The sequence below is a fragment of the Astyanax mexicanus genome, chromosome 8 (genome assembly GCF_023375975.1).
Source record: "Astyanax mexicanus isolate ESR-SI-001 chromosome 8, AstMex3_surface, whole genome shotgun sequence".
Classification (NCBI taxonomy): Eukaryota; Metazoa; Chordata; class Actinopteri; order Characiformes; family Acestrorhamphidae; genus Astyanax; species Astyanax mexicanus.
In genome coordinates, this window is record NC_064415.1 from 17,477,564 (window position 1) to 17,485,284 (window position 7,721).

The window sequence follows — 7,721 nt, forward strand, 5'->3', positions numbered from 1 at the left end:
TCATCTCTGTCTCTCCAGGAACGTTTTCCACTGGTAACGAGCAACACAAACAGCAGGACAACATTTTGTATGTTGTTGATCTTTCATGTTGAGGTTTACCTTGAACCTAAACGTGTTTTTAGAGTAAAAAAAAGATGACATGAACATCTGTCACAGTTCACATTGCAGTACTGTTTTTCAACAAAAGACCAAAGATAATCTACAACAGCATAACCCAGACAACAGTAAGCATGCCAGTCATGTCCAAGGGATTTGTTTTCGGTCGTTTATAACTATTCTTAGCTTTAAAAGAGTTTTAATTGGCAACATACAAAATATCTACCAGTATTTAGTGTCTAGGTCCAGTAAACATATTTTATACTAATGCAATGCTACAGCAGCATTGGCTTAAGTTCACTGATACTGGAATGCACTTTTTTTGCAGTGGAGATTGAGTCATGTGTTGGGCCCACTCGGTCACACACTGTGCAGTGACCCATTTAAGGAAAGATTCACAAGTAAAGACTTGCTACCCATTCAGGTGCAGTTAAAAAATAAAAAATGCTCAACGTTTCCTTTAAACAGGGAAAAGCAACACAAAACCTACACAAGTTCCACTAATCTTTGTTATCTCTGTATTCAAGACAACCAGACATATGATAGAGCACAAACTTGACTTCTGAATTTACCTTTAAGTTGACCCATATTTTTTGGATTGTTCTTTTGAGAGTAGAAGACTTAGACACCACAACCATGACCAGTACCCAATTATCAATTTACTGATAAGACAGACAGGGGGGTCCCAACAACTAGATCCTCTGATCTATATGAAAAAAAAATAGTTTTTCTGCTGTTTCATCCAAAATATCCAAAGTAATCTACCCAGTGGCGTATTTTGTTCTTTTGTGAGCAACATTATATAACATTTAACCTCCAAACTTAGGCCATTATTTTTTGTTTGTCACTGAATTACAAATAATGAAAAATAGTAAGATGCATTGTGTAGAGTCCAATCTAGAAAGTTTTGGCAATTTGAGAAATGCACAATGTCTATCATTGTATGTAAAACAATGACGGATTGACATATTTGTCCACACCAGTCATATTATCTCTTACACAGAGACCCCAGCATCTGCCAGAGAGCCTCCTCCGTTCCAGTGCAAATGGTTTGTTGGCTGTTTCCTTTGTTTTTATATTCTAATGCAATTGTTTTCCACTAGACAGCTGAAAACACTTGGAGGACAGCTAACAGCTAACAGATGCCTGCACTGACTTGCATCGCACTGTCAGGCAAAGTTCCCTATATTTAATATAGAAATCACATCTCTGTTAAATGCAGTAGGCACCACACAATTATCTCACAATCATGGAGAATAAAGTAAATAGGCAGGTTTTTGCAACTCTGTCAGATGATCCTACAAACCTTACCAGATAGACTCCCAGGCACGAATGGCTGTGGCAACTCTGAGGACCTAATCAACAATCTTTCAGGGAGGTTGGGGCCAACACTGAGTTAACTGGAGCTTCACAACTGACCCGTTTTTCAGAGTAGGGATGTTCTGGATTTGTTTTCCCCTCTAGAAATGTTTGGTATGAGCAGGCATATGTATGGACATGTGCATGTTACAATTCAGTGTCTTTAAGAAAAATCCTTATTCAGGATTAGTATATGAGTGCATGTGTGAAAGATACTTTTCGATTCAGCATCTGTTTAGTTGTTGGATCACATATTTGCTAATGGCAGGTTACATAAATTGTTAAAGCTGGAGTGAGGCCTTAAAGTGGGTGCAAAACTTGATGGCAAGAATGGCTGTGGCATCTCTGAGAATTGAATTGACAATCATTCAGGCATAGGGCTAACATTAGATGTTTGGCCACTTGAGAGCCTGTTTTCCTTATACTGTCACATATAAAACATACTATGACATTTGCTACACCTAAAGTATTAGTGTGGAAAATATTCTTAACTACTGAGACTCTTAACTACGCAACATGCTAACTATGCCCGATTTTTCATCTGCATATGTTTTTTAGCAGGTGTTGTTCAAGCACTTAAAGTGTTCTCCTCAGGATTTGCAAGTTGACTTTGTTGCACTGCTTGAGAGTTATGTGAGCGATCACGTTACTGCGTGATGAGTTTTGGGCTCTTGTGTGCTCTCCAAGGAAAGAAGAGTTTTGAGAGTCTGCCATGTTGACTCTCGCCTGAAAAAGTAATTAAGCCACTGCTGTGGCGGTGGGGTTTTTTATCATCGGCAAAAGCACAGGCAGAACCACGGTGCAGCCTAGCGCCCTCACTCTGGAAACCCTAAATCTCCAAAATCTGTAATTTAGTATCTTTTATTATTTAACGGAAAAAGACTGTACTGTTAGAATGACTTTCTGAGGAGGAACGTCCTTCATGGTCAGAGTATTATGGGTGTGTGTAGTCCTCATAATTTTGGGGTTTACATGCAGAGGAGTTTTAATCTAGATAGAGATCACAGAGACATACAGTACAGTTCCTCTCAGACGTACAGTTTATCACTGTCTGTGATAGTCTGGCCTACTTCTCCTGCTCTCTTTCTCCCTGTCTCACATACTTAAACACACACTCTCACACACACACACACACACACTCTCCCACGTCTTCCTGCTGATTTCAGCAGCCTCTCTCCATAATTATGGCTCTAGTCGCTGAATCGCAGAATTCTTTCTCTATTTTTTTTCTCTCCAGTCTGTTTTACTGGACTGGGGCTTGGGCTCCACCGCTTTGTGTCAGCACTATGGCACTGTTTACTTTTTCTTTCAGATGGGCGGGTGGAGAAGGGGGTCACAAATACAACAGAAACTCTCCCCAACCAGTCGACACATACCTAACACTCAGCAGACCTACATGCAAACTTTCTTTTCTAGCTTAACACACACATGTGAGAAATGTGTTTTCACACCTGCTCCAAAGTCTTCAGTGTTAAAGAAAAGCTGAACTGAAAATTCTGACAGATTTAACCCTTTCTATAGCTGGACTACACTTTCAGACTCATTTCATACACATTTCACTCGATAGATGGATGCTTTTTTCACTTAGCACAGAAGATCCAGCTGGTAAACTGTATTTTTCCTTCTCTTTATGTTTCTGAACTCAAACTTTTGGGCTCTTGTAATCATCCCTCTCTTACCCCTCCTCCTCTTTTTGCCCCCTCTGTTCATGTTGTTTTGGTTTTGGAGAACTGGACCCAGATGTTGCTTATTGTGCAGAAGGGAGGAGGAGGGGGGTGCAGTCCATTAGCACACATGTGCAAGAGGGACGGGACAGGAAACAAGAGCAAGGAAAAAACAGAGAGATGGAGAGAGAGAGAGAGAGTGTCAGATAGCTAGACAAAGAAAAAGAGAGGAACAGAGACAGAGTAAGATCCATATGTAATATAGCTAATAGGCCATAGTAGATAGACAGATGAACAGATAAACAGATGATGGAGGCAAATATATACAGACAAAAAGAGAGAATAAAAAATCGATAGATATGGATGGATTTGGGTTTGTCATTAAAAGATACAAAAGAGAATATTTTCAGCTTTTATTTCCAGGTATTTACATCAGACAGACAGACAGACAGACAGACAGACAGACAGATAGATAGATAGATAGATAGATAGATAGATAGATAGATAGATAGATAGATAGATAGAAGGTGGATTTAGCTAGCAGAGAAGAGCAGAGAGAAAGGCAGGATACCTATGCAAAAAGAGAGAAATAGGCACAAAGAGAGAGAGAGAGAAAAAGGCAGGATAGCTATGCAAAAAGAGAGAAACAGACACAAAGAGAGAGAGAGAGATGGAGGGGGTAGAAGGAGGAGAGACCTCAGTGATGTGGTATTCTGTCTGTTTAGTTAAGAGTAATGGTGGTCTGTGCAGTCTTTGAGGGGCTGTGGGGAGGATATGACTCGGCTAAGGTTATGGGACCACGGCGTTGGGTTTTGGGCTGGACGTTCTGATTCAGCAAAGTACTTCCTGCTGTGGGTGTGTGTGGGTGTGGGTGTGTGTGTGCCAACAAAGGCTAGTGGGGCACACACTGAGTTGGGCTCCACAGTCATATGTAAACGTCTGATCGTGGATAGAGTGTGAGTGATGAAGAGTGAATGGCCTACTTTTAAGTCCAGTTTACCGCTGACTAACACTTATCTAACACAGCAATAACAAACAGCTGTGAAAGAAAAGGCCTGTTAGTGCTGGAGGCGTAGAGCACAAAGCTCAGACGACATTATTACAATGTTTATGCAAAAAGAAATGTGAGAGACTTGCCTGGACTGTAAAGAAAAGAAACTCCTACAAAAAAAGAATTTGATGATTAGTAATGGATCCCAAACATCAGTCCAACTCATGCCAAAGGTATTTGATGGAGCTCCTTCATCCAAAAGAAGGCACGTCCACTGCTTCACAGACCAATATTGGGGGCTTTGAACCCCTCTAGCTACACCTGTCATTAGCGTCATTATGTTGGTTTTGGACTCATGTGCAGCTGTTGTAGCAAGTGCGTGCTGTTTAAAACCTGTGTCAGCAATTGGTGAAACTTAAAGTAACATTATGTAGCATTTTTTTACATACAGTCCTGTAATATTACTCTACTGCTTCAGTCCATTCTTTTTTCTCACATTCAATTATGTTTTTTTCCCCTCAGCTTCTCCATAAATGCATGTGTAAAGCGTGTTTTCTGTAATGGTGGTGCAACACATAAATTACATTTCCTAAAACAAGAGTAACAAAGATCATTTTTTGCATAATGCTGCTTTAACACATATTTAACAACTATTACATCATATCCTTTTTGCAGTGTGAGCAGTTCAGAGCTGTTTAGTGCTGAGTGTGATATTTTATCATGTTAGTTCTAATCACACTTGCATGTGGCAGCAGACCAACCTTCCACTACCACAGTCAAACATTCCACATACACACACACACTCTCTTTGAAACTTTAAGAGAGTCTTTAGAAGTATGTGATAAGATATATTTTAACATAGGTTAACCAAACACACACCTAGCCTCAATTGCAAGCAGCTGTCTAGGCCACATTCTGCTCACCAGCTGTAGGTATGTGTGTGTGTGTGTGTGCATGTGTGTAGACAAAACCTTCAGACTTTGTTTGAAAACCAGCCAAAAATGTGGGTACCAAAATGTCCTTGGTATTGTAGAGTGTTTTTAAAATAAAAGAAAAGCTTAGTTAACTGAAAGACTAGAAGCTTTTCTTTTTAGTTATGGAGATGAAAATACTGATACCTTTAGATTTTACATATTGCATTACAGTATTTCAGAAAACAAAAGCAACTAATGTTCACAAGTTAGGGACCATAAAACCAAGCACTAGACATCTAGACTGCTTCCACAAACATTAGTAAAAGAATGGGTTACTCTCAGGAGCTTAGTGAATTTCAGCGTGGTACTGTGATAGAATGCAGCACCTGTGTAACAAGTTGAGTCGTGAAATTTTCTCACTATTAAATATTCCACAGCCAACTGTCAGTGATATTATATCACAGTGGACGAGACTGGAAACGAAACAAACTCACTACTAGGGTTGCAGCGGTAACCGGTTTCACGGTATACTATGGTATTAAAATGCACGGTTATCATACCGTGTGTGTTTGCTTATTACCGGTAAAACGCAAGCCAGCGGAGAAACTCACCCGCGCATGCGCAACTCTGCTCCGCTTCAGCTGCTCAGCACACAGCGGTGAGAACAGCAGAAAGTGCATCAGAATAAACAAATCTCCGTCCGCCTAAAAAAAGGCTAAACTAAAATCAGCAGTGTGGGACTATTTCAGAGACCCGCCGAACGCACCCGAGGATGGTTATCCGATTTATAATCAATGTGGCCGTAAAGTCACAGCTAAAGGTGGACATACGTCAAACCTGTTCTCCCATCTCCAAGAACACCACCCCGCCGTGCAGCGCAAAGTATGTGTTTAGTTTATAATTTTAATCTGAACATAAATAAAATCTCTTTGTAGTCGTGCACAACCCATGCGGTAAGCGCCCGCAAAAGCGCTGAGTTATCCGAAATTTGGGCACGCAGGTACAGGCGTGAAGTGCGTGCTACGACGGATTCACGTGTCCGTGTAAAGGTGCTCGCCGGACTGGATGTGAAAGACACCATTCATTTACATGCGTTAATTTTCAAATTCTGACGTGCCTGTTTTTCATGTGTTAAAACCAGACTCAGAAATAAATCCCCTCTATCTGGTTATATACCAACTTGGCAGTAAAACGGACGTTTACAACAGTTGTTGATCAGACACTGACCCAGGCTCAGTTTATCAGATATTAAATAATTTAAACTTAAATAATTGTACTGAATAGTTTAAACACAGGATCTTTACTTCTTAGAGGACATGTAATGTGCGACACGTGTGTGTGTGTGTGTGTGTATATATATATATATATATATATATATATATATATAATTATATACACCCTTAATGACCTTAAGAGTAGTGGAAAAACCTGGTTTCCTTCACCTAATGGTGTACAGTTTATTTTTTTTTTAAGGAGACATTATCTATATAGTTGTTCCAGGTTTCTACAATAAATAGTTAATTGAACAAAAAACCTTTGTTGTAATTTCTTTAAGGGTCAGTTTAATAATATATGTAACAAACTGTGATACCGTGATAACCGTGATACCGCGGTATTTTCTGAGACGGTTATCATACCATGAAAATCTCATACCGTTGCAACCCTACTCACTACATAAATGTAAATGACAGAGCACAGAGGTCACCAAATTTATTGTGGCCTTCAGACTTCCATGGTCAAGTAGCTCCAAACGCAAGGTAAACGGATACTTTTGGCAACACAGTGTGTTTCAGATTCATATCTGATGTAGCTAATAGGCTACAGCAGATAGACAGACGGACACATAAGTAAACATTTAAATAAAATTTTATTAAATTGTGTAAATAATAATTAAGCTGTAAAAGCATAATCACTACACAGATAAAAATGAACTGAACTGGATTGTAAAATGTATAAAACTTCACAAGTCAACAAAGTGAGAGAGAGAGACAGAGAGAAAGAGAAAGACACTAAGAGACAGAGTAAAGTAAATCAACAGATGGAGGTAAGGGGGGAAGGAGAAGAGAGAAAAAGGGAGAGGAATAGAGGGTAAGTGGAGGAGGGAGGGAGAGAGAGTGAGAGGAGAGAGAGGGGGTGGGGATCCTTAAGGGAGGGCAGGAAGGAGAAAGAGAGGAAAAACAGATAGATATTTGTGGTGAGGGAAGGAGTGGTTTCAGTTAAGAGTCCAATAAAAGAGCACAAGTTTGCTGCAAGAAGAGAAACAAGAGAGAGGAAAAGAAAGAATGAGAGAGAGAGAGAGGGGAGAGCAGAGAGAGAGAAAAGGGGGGAAAGAGAGAGAGGGGGGGAGAGGTTGGAGGGATGAAAAGGGAAGAATAGCCACAAGTGAAATGTGGAGCAGTTTGAAAAGACAGTTTAGGGAGTCTTGTGGAGCAAAAGTACTTCCAGTACATTCCCTCTGTTTTTTCCAAAGCACAGTTGAGAGTTGCTGCATGTCTGTCTTCACAGAGCCTGAACACACACACACACACACACTCACACACACAAACACTCACATGATCCATCAAATGCGCAACCTTTCTGAAAAACCACAGACTGCCTCGTCTCATTCTGTTCTTTGCTGGAACATGTGGAAAACAACATGAAGCACACACACACACACACACAGCTATTTTAGCACAATTAGCATTCCTGCTACCA